Raw genomic sequence first — 12,127 nt, forward strand, 5'->3', positions numbered from 1 at the left:
GTCCCTAGAAAACATACAAAAACTCCTCTGCAAGGCAAATACATGCCTATGTGTCTTCTCACAGTCATTGGAACAATTTAGGTCTTAAAGCTAAAGTGGATAATACTTGTAGACTTGTAGGTATCTCATCCTCAAGTAGAGAACTTACAGAAGTGTGAAAATCGCCATTTATTGCTTTGTGGTTTTTGTTTGTTTTTTGAGACAGTGTCTTACTTTGTCACTTAGGCTGGAGTGCAATGGCACAATCAGAGCTCATGGCAGCCTCAGCCTCCCTGGGTCAAGTGATCCTCCCATCTCAGCTTCCCAAGTAGTTGGGATTAAAGGCATGTGCCACATGTTCAGGTAGTTTTCAAAATTTTTCTGTGGAATTTTTCTATGGTCTCACTATGCTGCCAGGCTGGTCTGGGACTCCTAAACTCAAGCAATCCTTCCAGTTCAGCCTCCCAAAGTGCCGTGATTACAGGCATGAGCCACCACACTTGGCTGTTTTGTGCTTATTTGAAAGGAATATAAAGTCAGTACAATCTGTTTTCTAATACAAGGAGGAGAGGAGGCAGTCCCACATTTCCAGAAACTAAACCTAAAGTTTACTCTTTTACAGATAAGGAAACACAAAGCCCATAGTCCCCAGAACTCCTCAAGTCTAGTTATCTATAGTCTCTCAATGACAAAGGAAATATTTTATTTAAAAACTGCCCAAAATATACCAAAAATGTCAATTTATTCTGGAAGAAGCAGGTTTAAGTAAGAAAGCATTTTACATCTGAGAAGTTTTGTGTAACATTTAAGTTTGCTTTATTATAATGTCAGAACAAAATTGGTGATCATTAATCTATCTCATAAGTCTACTTATGTTTGTGATACCCATAGAGATCATAACTACCTTAGATATATTATTAAATCTTTGATTTTTTTGTTTAGATTCTCATTTTGCAATGAAAGTTTGTTTTTGCCTATTATTTCTCCAAAATGATCTCTTCAAAAATTGATTTATAATATGTTAAAATAATGGTTAAAATTTTACAGGCTTGGTCCAAAATCAAAATACTATAACAAAAAATGAACAATTCATTTTTGTAAAATAATTGTTCTTATTTAATGTTCAGAACATAATATTCTAAATGTTACTAACTTACAGGACAAAATAATACTGGAGGAGTTCAGCAAAGGCTAGCCCAAAATACGCTGCTTTTGTACGCTGATTATTTCAAACTGAGGGGACCCGGGGAACAGCAAATGAAGGAAGGAGCTTTCTCTGAACTTCCTTTATCTGTCTAAAAGCAGATCTTCTGAAAGGAACTCAGCTATCACGAATCTCCTTCCTGGGAGTCTCATTAACCAGGGAAGATTAAACTTGTATCACAGGAGAGGACACTGGAGGTTGACATCATGCCCAGACAGACTTTGCTGTAGTCTAATACTTATTCTTCTGAGGGCTGATTCATCTTTCCCCCAAATCATTTACACTTCCCTAAGTTCGCCTACATCCCCTGCTTACCCCTCTCTAATGAAGAGGTTGTAGGGTGCAGAAAGGGGTTGATCCCTTTTCTCGCCATCATGATGGTCATGGCCAACATCCCTATAACTAAGATTAAAAGGAGAAGAGTATAACAAATTTATTTGATCATAGCTTTATGTGACGTAGGAACCTTCAGAATGAAGATCCAAATACACAGGGAAAACTACACAATTTTATGTTTAGGTTCAATGAAGTCTAAAGAGCTCTGTAGAAAATTGTGATTGGACAAAAAAAAGATATGACCTAACTCTAATACACTGAAAAGGGAAACCCAATAAGGCTTATCTGTTCTTTTTTTTTTTTTTTTTTTTGGTCTCTCTGTGCAGTATTCCTTTCTTCTGGGTAGGGGGTAGGAACCCTCTGGATTGAGGTTCTCAATTTCTTTATGACCACCTGTTACACAGAATGGTGGGGGGAAGGTTAGAGTATTACTTTAGGTTTTATGTCTGGCTTTGAGGAAAGGGGGTTCTGGTTTCTATGGCTTGCCTAGGAGAGAATGAGAGGCAAGAGACAGGGTAGCAAAAAGAGTTCAGAGAGACACTTTGCTTCTGAGGCTGTTTCTTAAGACTTCACTTTGGAATATTATTTTCTGAACCCCAACAAGAGTACATAAGCTTCTAGATCTTCCTGGGTTTTAGGGTGTTCACTTTTCTTTTGTGTGATGTCCCCATGTATGTAATAAATTCGTACAGTCCTCAGCATACTATAGTTCAATTGACAATTTCTTGACTTTCTGATGGGCTTATCAGGGCTTAAGATGCATTTTCAACTGATGATGAGTTCATCAAGATGTGAACCCATCATAAGGTAAGGAGCATCTGTATACCTTTCTCCTGTTAATCTGCCTACTCTCAATTGCATATCAATTATTGACCCCTCAGAGAATAGTGGAAAAATGTGCCCTCACCTATAATGCTTTACTGTCAAGTAATGTTACATGAGTAGGAAAAGTGTTTGCCCAAATACTGGTCTGGGAGTGATATAAGATCATTACCTTTTTTGAGTTATGAATCATAATTTTCTAAATATTTAAACAGTACTTTTTGCCAAAGATGCCATGTTTATGTTTTCCTTGTCAATGAAGTCTGTTTCCTTCTTCCTTGACAAGATAAAACAGGAACCACTGCAATTTATGAGTCAGAAGCTAATCATTTTTAAAAGATAGTTTTAGAATATAGCTTTAAGTAGGTTTTCTCTAAAAAATAATGAATTGCAATCTCTCAGAATCTTAGCCACTACAGTATTCACTTCTGAGAACTGAGAAAAAATGTGAATTTGGTTGGAAACACTTATTGATGTCTTTCATTATTGACAGGGTAATTCTTTTGTTCAGCAGTGTTTGGAATTTTAATAAAAGGCTTGCAGAACCTCAAAGATTGGTGGTTAAAACAGCTAAGAAATTACCCCTACCACTGGAAGATGTAATGTTCCTGGTACTGAGGTATAATCTGAGTCATCTGACTTTTTTTTGTTGTTGTTTTGAGACTGAGTTTTGCTCTTGTTGCCCAGGCTGAAGTGCAATGACACGATCTCGGCCCACTACAAGCTCTGCCTCTTGGGTTCAAGCTATTCTCCTGCCTCAGCCTCCTGGTCATTTGACTCTTGATTTTATAAGTGTATTGGTAGAATTGAGTCTTACTGATTCATATGGAAGTCCAACATTTTTCAGGGCAAATGCCATTATATGAAATAAATGTGACAAAGTCACATTATATAAACACAGGATTTAGAAGACACAAGTTGACAGCAATCCATTCAGTAAAGGCATGGGGGGTCATTTGACCATGAGAGCAATATGAGTCGCTGGTGAGATATGTATTAAGAGATAATTTTCAAATAAAGGTCAAATCATGATTCTTACACAGATATAAAAATGAAAATGTGTTGAAGATTTTATTTTACTCATACGATATTAGGAAACCAGGGAGATGTTGTAATAGATTCAAAGGAAAAGTCAAAAAAGCAAAAATTGCATAGAATAAAAAAAGTTTGGATGGGAACTGTTACAAATGGGAATGTAAGTGATTTTCCATAGGAAGGAGGAAATTAACTAAAATCACTATTAAATAGGAATGAATTTATGTACCTATCAGTTACCTATTTACAAAGAGTTGCAAAATGGCTTAAATACAGTAAATGGAGCTAGACTCTAAGAGCCAGGAGGGCTAACACAAGGAGGATGAATAGTTTTCTATTGAATACAATGTTTTTCTACATATGACTACTAGATAAACAACCATAACCTGAGACTGATCTAATAGAAATAAAGTCCCAAGTTTAAGGGAGACCATAGTCAGCCTGCACTGAATGTAAGTAAAAACACACTAAAATATTATGTGAATTATAAGTATGAATTTTTAAAAACAGTACTATTCATTCTTACCCCAGCCCCAAGACCTCCTCTCTCAGCCTTTATTTTTCCCATTTCTGATAAGAACAATAGGGTCTACCCAGTTATTCAAATCCTAAAACTAGGAAGCATCTAGTCCTCCCTTTCAATCATCACCGCTACCAATTGTAACACAAGAAATCTATCATCGAGTACTGGCAATTGAATAATTTATTCTAATTTGGTCTATCTTCAGTCTTCACTATTCCAACACAAATTTAAATTATGATCTCTCTTTTCTCTCTCTCTCTCTTGAATAACTCCTCACAAATTCCCAACCTCCACTCTTGCCTCCTTGTAATCTATTCTCCATAAAGCAGCCAATGAAATCTATTAAAAATTGTATACTAGATGAAATTCTTTCATACTTAAAGCCATTAGACATCACTGGGCTTTAGAATAAAATCTAAATCCCTCACTAGACCCCATAATGTCTGTCTCTGCCTCTGTCTCTGTCTCACATGCTGATACTTCTCATTTAATCCTGTGTTCTACTTAGTCTATGCTTACTGAATTCCCTTGTCTTTTGTATATACTACCCTGGGTCTTACCTTTGCCCTGCTTTTTCCTTTACTTAGCCCCTTTTGGTCCCAGATTTTTGAATGCTTGACTTCTTTTTCATCATTCAAAGGCAACTTCCTCCAGGAGAACTTCTTGCCTCATTCAATATAGTATTACATAGCACTCCAGAACATTCTTGTTTTTTGTTGTTGTTGTTATTGTTTTGTAAAGTCTTTGAGAAACTTACTGCTTAGTAAAATTTAAAATTGTTTAATTTCTTGGTTATCACCTATCTTCCCTGACCTCATATGCAAATTACCTAAGATCTGTGATCTTCTATTTCCTGCTCATAGCTGAATGTAAGAACACAAAAAAGATTCTAATACTATTGGTCATCAGTCAATATTGGTTGAATGTATTAGTCAATTATTCCATTTTTTTCCTCAAGGAGTTAGATAAACTACATTTTTTTTTTTTTTTTTTCTGAGATGGTAAAATTTATAGGATTTGTGATAAAGTCAGACCTACTGAAGGAAGCTTAATTTAAAGAAAAGAGGATTCAGGCCTACAGGTACTGCTAGCTTTAGGGGTAGCTGGGAAGAATAAGTAGATTAGTTTACTTAGATCTTCCAGCATCTGATTCAAGAAAGGTTAGCAGGGACTTATTTTAAAGGGATCAGATTAAAGTCTACACGAGGAGAGTTCTTTAGGCTAACATGGATAGCAAGAGAAGATATTCCACATGAAATGAAGCCTGGAATCACTGACTACAGGTTAGGCTAAATAAACATCTCTTGCGTATATCTGATAGAGAAGCCTCAGCTTTCCAGTTTGTAATAAGAAAGTAACAGTTTTGTATTCCTTCCCTTAAAAGACAAAAATTAAAATAAATTCAGTCTAAAAATCTTAATTGTCTTTTATCTGCAATTCTGGAATCAGTCGGGCAACATCTCATCCTATAAAACAGAATGAGTGAGCTGAGCAGAGAAGATTAGCTTTATAGGCAGAAAGGGGCTGAAGAAAGCAGCAACTGAGAACAAACAGCAGATTAGTAATTTCAAAGTCACTTCCCTTGTAAAGGTTAAAGCAGAAGAGACTCCCTTATCATGCTGGCTAAAAACCGACCTGTTTGATAATTTGGTTATTATTTCTTCCTCTCTTGATTTCTTGGAAGGTCAGATAAACAACTTAGTTTCAGCTTGGTAACTTGGAAGTTGAGCACGAGTAATTCCATTTTGGTTTGGTCTGTTGTGCCTAGTCTAAGAGCTTTGTCCAAATCAATGGTCTCCTACAAATTTTATTTAACTCCCCTTATATTTTATTTTGTTGTACAGATCCTAGGAGATTATTTACAAGAATACATTTTGAAAAAAGGAATCTTGTGCCAACATGAGGCATCACTGTCATTAAAACCACTATGTAATCTCAAGATCTCCATTTCATCATTTAAACATTCTGTCTCAAAATGCCTCTCTCCTTGCTTTGTAAGGTACAGATGCATGCAAAGAGTTTTATTTTGCTGCTTATGGTATAGCAATATAGGTTTCATTAGAAATGAGAGTGATGGAAGGATTCTGTTCATTTGGTTTAACACTGCAAGGGGATTCACAAATGTGCAGAAAATCTATAGAGTGTAAATTTGTGCCAGAAAATGTATATGAGCCATTTACAGTATTAAGGTAAGTCTACTTTACAAATATTCACGGAGTGCTCAATTATTTTCAAGTTGTGTCTCCAGCCAAAACTCCATCTAATTTACTAGCATGACTCTCATGTTTACTGAAAAGACTTCTTCATTCTTTCCTGCTTAACTGATGGCTTCCCACTAAGCCTAGCCATTACCACTAAGCATATGCTTGTTTAGGCAACATCAAACCTTCCTAGCTCATTTTTCTGATTCTCCCTCGCCATAAATCCATATATTTCTTTGTTTCTATTAATAATAATACCTGACTCTGTATAAAAATAGTTACTATTGACTGAATGATTGCCAGTTGTCAAGCACTGTGATGAAAGCTCAACATGCATTAATAATGATAGCTCATGTTTGTGACAGGCACTATTGTAAGTGCTTTGCAGACATTAACTCATTTACATCTCAAGAAAACTTTGTGAGGCAGTTACAATCTTCCCCAATTTCCAAATGAGAAAATTGAGGCAGTTAGGGGGAAAAAATAATTTTTCCTCTACATTTTATAGTGTTTAGATGGGATAGATTACTGTAACAAAAGAAATATTAACAAGAGAAAAGGAAACAGAAATTTAGTAATGTATATACTTCATGTAGATAAAAGAGATATCCAAAGAAACGAGTAAATCTCAAGGTAACTTTGAATTCAGGTTTAAATACTGTTGTCCACTGAAATAAAAAAGGGTGTGGGAAGGGCTGGTTATGGAGAGACGATCATAAAACACAAAGTAAACAAAGGTAAACTTTGTTATGCAGATTTAAGTTGATGCTTTCCCATTGCTAAAAGTCTTTGGCGATGCAGAATCATCTGTGTTTTCCTGGTACAGAGAGAGGGAGAAATCCTTATAAATGGAGATTCCTTTTAAAGATATAAGTAGATATAACACTGATCTGCTATAGACAGATAATGTTACAGAACAAAACCACATTCACAGAACTAGAAAGTATTGAAGCTCAGTTAAAAACTGTTAAAAAGCTTAGCACAAGGCCAGGCGCGGTGGCTCAAGCCTGTAATCCCAGCACTTTGGGAGGCTGAGACGGGCGGATCATGAGGTCAGGAGATCGAGACCATCCTGGCTAACCCGCTGAAACCCTGTCTCCACTAAAAAATACAAAAAACTAGCCGGACGAGGTGGTGGGTGCCTGTAGTCCCAGCTACTCAGGAGGCTGAGGCAGGAGAATGGCATAAACCTGGGAGGCGGAGCTTGCAGTGAGCTGAGATCTGGCCACTGCACTCCAGCCTGGGGGACAGAGCGAGACTCCATCTCACAAAAAAAAAAAAAAAAAAAAAAAAAAAAACCTTAGCACAATGCTGAAAAGTAGGTATTATCTTCAAAATAAAGACATTGATTTAGAGCCCAAAATGCTTAAGTGACTTGCCCTATTTTTATAGTCCAAGACTGGGAGGAAGCAAGGACCTGAAGTAATCCTTTCCAAAGCCATGTTCTGGGCTCTTGCACATACCTCATGAGCTTTAAATTGTGCTAGAATTTAAATGAGGGCTCAAGTCAGCAAGTGTTTCCCAACAAATAAATAGTACCAAACAGCAGAGTGTTTTAATTCCAGCTCATCATTCATTTTAACCACTATATTCTCAGGGGCAAGTACGCAGTAAACTGTCTGGGAACAACACACACCAGTTCTATTAAAGTCATTACAGGACTGGAAGGAGCTGGAAGCTCCTTCTCACTCCCTGGAAGATAGTTCCCTGCTCCTCTTCTAGGGAATATTAGGATCTAAGCTGAATGTCTTGCCTTGCCTCTGCACTCTTGTTCTGAGATTCGTTCTGTAAAAAAGCTTAGGAAGGGTTCTAGAAATAAGGGTCATGGCCCTCCAGGGTGCCTAAGGAAAAGGAAAGTCACCAATTCATTTACTACATTGTTTTTCCTTTTTCTCAAAGCTAATAAAAATGAAAAGTTCTCAGAAATGTGAGAAATGGATATCTAAAATAATTTGAGTCGTATCGAGATGGGGTTGTTCCCTTGACCTTCAACCCATTTGTGGGCAGGAACTAGAGTGGTTCGTTTCACTCATCCTTTAGTCCGTGGACAGCTAGGTGTTAACAGCTTAGTGAAGGGTCAGGGTGACAGCCTCCAGCATCTGCTCTTTTTGACACCTGAGTTCTTGTTCAGTATCCAGGAAGAATCAGGTCACACAAACTATTTGAAGGGTAGTGTTTGAAAGGAGGTTTTTATTGGGTGACAAAAGTGGCTCTCGGTGGGATGGAGAACTGGAAAGGGGATAGTGCAGGAAGAAAAGTCATCTTTCCCTGAAGTCACACTGTCTGAAGTTAAACACAACTATTCCTAGTCTCCAGTGCTCAGCCACATGTATCCCCAGTGTTCAGCAGCCTATATTCCCGATGCTCAGCAGCTTGTGTCCCCAACCACTTGGATCAGCCGCTTATGTTGCTCTTTTCTTCTTTTTTTTCTGCCAGTTGGTCTGGTTTTTATGGGGACAGGATAGGGGGCAGGACGGGACAAAAACCAATCATTTGGGAGGAAAAATGGGGTCAGCTGATTTCACTGAGAGCCAAGGTTCCAGGACTGAGAGTGGAGTTTAGCCAGGAGCCTAGCCCTTCAGTATCAGGGTCAGTTTTTTTCACATAGGACCATGGTTCCAGGCTTGAGGGTGAAGTTTAGCCGGGAGCCCAGCCATTGTGTATTAATATCGTAGACAAAAAATATGATGCAAGGCCCATTTGCATTTTTCATCAACAAAAAGGTAGTAAATATTGAGGTAATTATAATTTTTTTGTTCTATAGATATTTTATGATTTCTGTCTAATGATAACCCTTTTTAAAAAAAAAAAATTATTCCCCCCACCACCTTTTTAAAAGATGATTGTTAACATGCCCATGTTGTGTACATCACAGCTAATGCTGTATTGGACCATGTCTGTGTTAGGTCTCAGAACGTGATAATCCAAAATATGACACCTCGGGCAATTGAGAAAGACACAGAAGCAAGAAGTTTACTGTGACCTTCCCCTAGCTGTCTGGTGTGAAGCATGGTCATAAAGGAATTACCTGACCTACCTCACCTGAATGTAGATTATAAGACCCTCCTTCCAGAGGCTTCCTGCTCCATACCTAGCGGAGAATAAGTGCGGTTCAGAAAGGTCAAGAAGAATCTGAACAAACAAGATTTGCTGAGTTCCTCCCAGTTTATTACCATTAAATTATACCCCTTTCTTTGTCCAATCACATTTCTGAATGACTGTCCATGCTTCACTGACCCTAAGCATAAAAATACACAGTTTTCCCAGGGTCTCTGGGTCTTCATTTCTGAAGAGTTCCATGCCATCTAAAACTTTGTTAAATTAATTTGTTATGCTTTTCTCTTGTTAATCAGTCTTGTCTTATAGGGGTGTCACTCATGACACTTGCAATGGGTAAGGAAAAGATACTGGTTTTTCTCCCATTCACCTGTTTGGACAAGGCTAAGGAACTTGAATCCAAATATTGGCAAAATTCTATGTTTTGTGGAGACTGACCCCAAAATCAGCTTCACCATTATGCCTTGTTCTGCGAACCTGGAAGGGTGTATTTGAGAGATTAGACAGTTTGAAAAGGAAACAAAAACTCAAAACCTTACTGGGTATAAAGAAAATAATTCATCTCAAACCCTTCACTTCCCTTATGGCAAAGATTCTCAACTTTGGTACTACTGACATTTAGAGCCATATAATTCTTTTATTATTATTATTTTTTAATGTGGAGGTTGTTGTGTGCATTGTAGGACGTTTCGCAGCATTTCCGGACTCTACTCTCTACATGCCAGTAGCACCCATGTCCCTGTGCTGACAATAAAAAATGTGTGAAGACATTGTCAAATGTCTCCAGGGGGCCAAAATTACCCCCAGTTGAAAAACAACAACCCCATGAATCTTAAAGTAGTAGATAAACATACACATAAATCAAAAAAGAAGATTGAACAATCTGTCATTCTAGTAAAACCAGAATAACTTGGTGTTAAAAATCAAGGTTTCTTTCTCTATAAACTCAAATGATTAAGAAACAGGAAGAGCAAGAGAACAAGACAAAGAGGGAATATGAATGAATGATGTATGCTCAGCAGTCCTTAACTCAAGTTCCTCAGTTTTATTAGTCATGTCCTCCCAAATAAAGGAGCTGTTCTAAGAGAAAAGAAACATGCTCTTCTTTCTCCCACAGAGACAAGATTTCTATTTTATATATAAGATTAAAATACCAGTTAGAGAGAAAATGTGTGATGTAGAAAGGGGACAAAGATAATCTGGAAAAGATGAAATGTACAAATGGGCAAGCTGAATAATGAAGACATAGAAAATAAGGGAAAGGAGACAACTTTCATTGGTTGGAATAAGAAACAGGGTGGCTGGTCACAGAGAAACAATGATGGAGAGAGAGAAATGTTTATCTCTAGGCTTAGGCTTACAGTTCCAATCAAAGTTTATATGTCAATAATAACAATAATAAAACAGTTTTTTCCTTGGATTAATTCTATTCAATTCTTCCTCCTTGCAGTCAAATAGATCAGATGCAAACATTGCTACCGCTATCATTTGTATTAAGAGAAAACGGACTTGTCAATAGTGTCAACCCAAATATGAACCCATGTCATGTTTTTAAAACTCAATTTAAATAGCCTTGATGTATCCCTAGAGATTGTTAAAGCATTGACAGAGAGAATACACAAACATTCCCTTTTGCATCCTTCCTGATATCTACCAAGACCTTAAACTTCTACAAGACCAGAAGATAACTGTCTTTTCTCTGCTTTTTCCCCTTTTAGCTATATGTATTTATAGTAAGTTCAGCCAACTGTTTTTTTTTTTTTTTTTTCTGTTATACTTTTGTGAAATCTGCTTTTCTCAGGCGAGATTGCATCTATTTTCTGCACCTTTGAAAGACTATTGTCTTAGACACCTTTCGATTCCACACAATACTTGGAAAAAATTTTTCTAAATTTTAACTATACTCAAGATTTATAATTGTAAAAAATAAAAATACAACAACAACAAAGAGGTGTATCAAGGTTTATATTCTTAGAATAATAACAACTTGTCACCACAGAAAATCCCACTGATATGACAAATTAAACTAAGTTCAATTCCTCTGGTCCCCCCAAAATTAAACAACTTATAGACTGAGTCTCCCTAATCTGATGTTCAGAAGTTTGAAACTTTTTGAATGTCAACATGATGTCACAAATGGAAAATTCCACATCTGATCTCATGCGATGATGGGTTACAGTCAAATTACAAATGAACAATTCACAGTTTATTCAGTGTCTCTAAGGGAGAGAAGACCATCCCAGGCCCCTTCAGCTGTGATATATCTTTTTCACATGTACCCATATCCCCCCAGGTAAGCACATCTAGAGTGTAATAAAATGCCATGTGTCCAGACCAGTCTCACCAACAGCAAGCTCTTCACAATGCCCCACAGCTACTAAAATATTATATAAAATGACCTCTAGATTATGTGTATAAATTGTAAACAAAACATAAATAAATGTTGTATTTAGACTTGAGTCTTATCCCTAAGATATCTCATTATGTAAACAAATATTCCAAAATCTGAAAAATCCAAAACCCAAGACACTTCTTGCCCCAATCATTTTGGAAAAGGGATGCTCAACCTGTACCATTCTCACTTTAAAGCATTGACAGAGAGAGAGAGAATACACAAACACTACCTTTTGCATTCTTCCTGATATCTACCAAGACCTTAAACTTCTACAAGACCAGAAGATTATATATATATATATTTACATTGTTTCATTCACCTTTCATGACTTTACAACAAGTGTTAGGCACGTTTTTCAAAGAAAATCACTTCATAGTTTGCCATCACACTCCTTCAACAATGAATCATCTAAACTGAACTTTCCTCATGTTTCAAATCACTACTGTAAATTGGGAGTAAAAGAAGCTGGAATTTGAGTCTCAGAATTTTATTTAAAGACTTGCTGAACGTTAAATATAACCTAATCCATCTCTCATTACAGATGAAACAAATAAATCCCAGGAAACATTGCTCAA

The sequence above is a fragment of the Piliocolobus tephrosceles genome, chromosome 2 (assembly GCF_002776525.5).
Source record: "Piliocolobus tephrosceles isolate RC106 chromosome 2, ASM277652v3, whole genome shotgun sequence".
NCBI lineage: Eukaryota > Metazoa > Chordata > Mammalia > Primates > Cercopithecidae > Piliocolobus > Piliocolobus tephrosceles.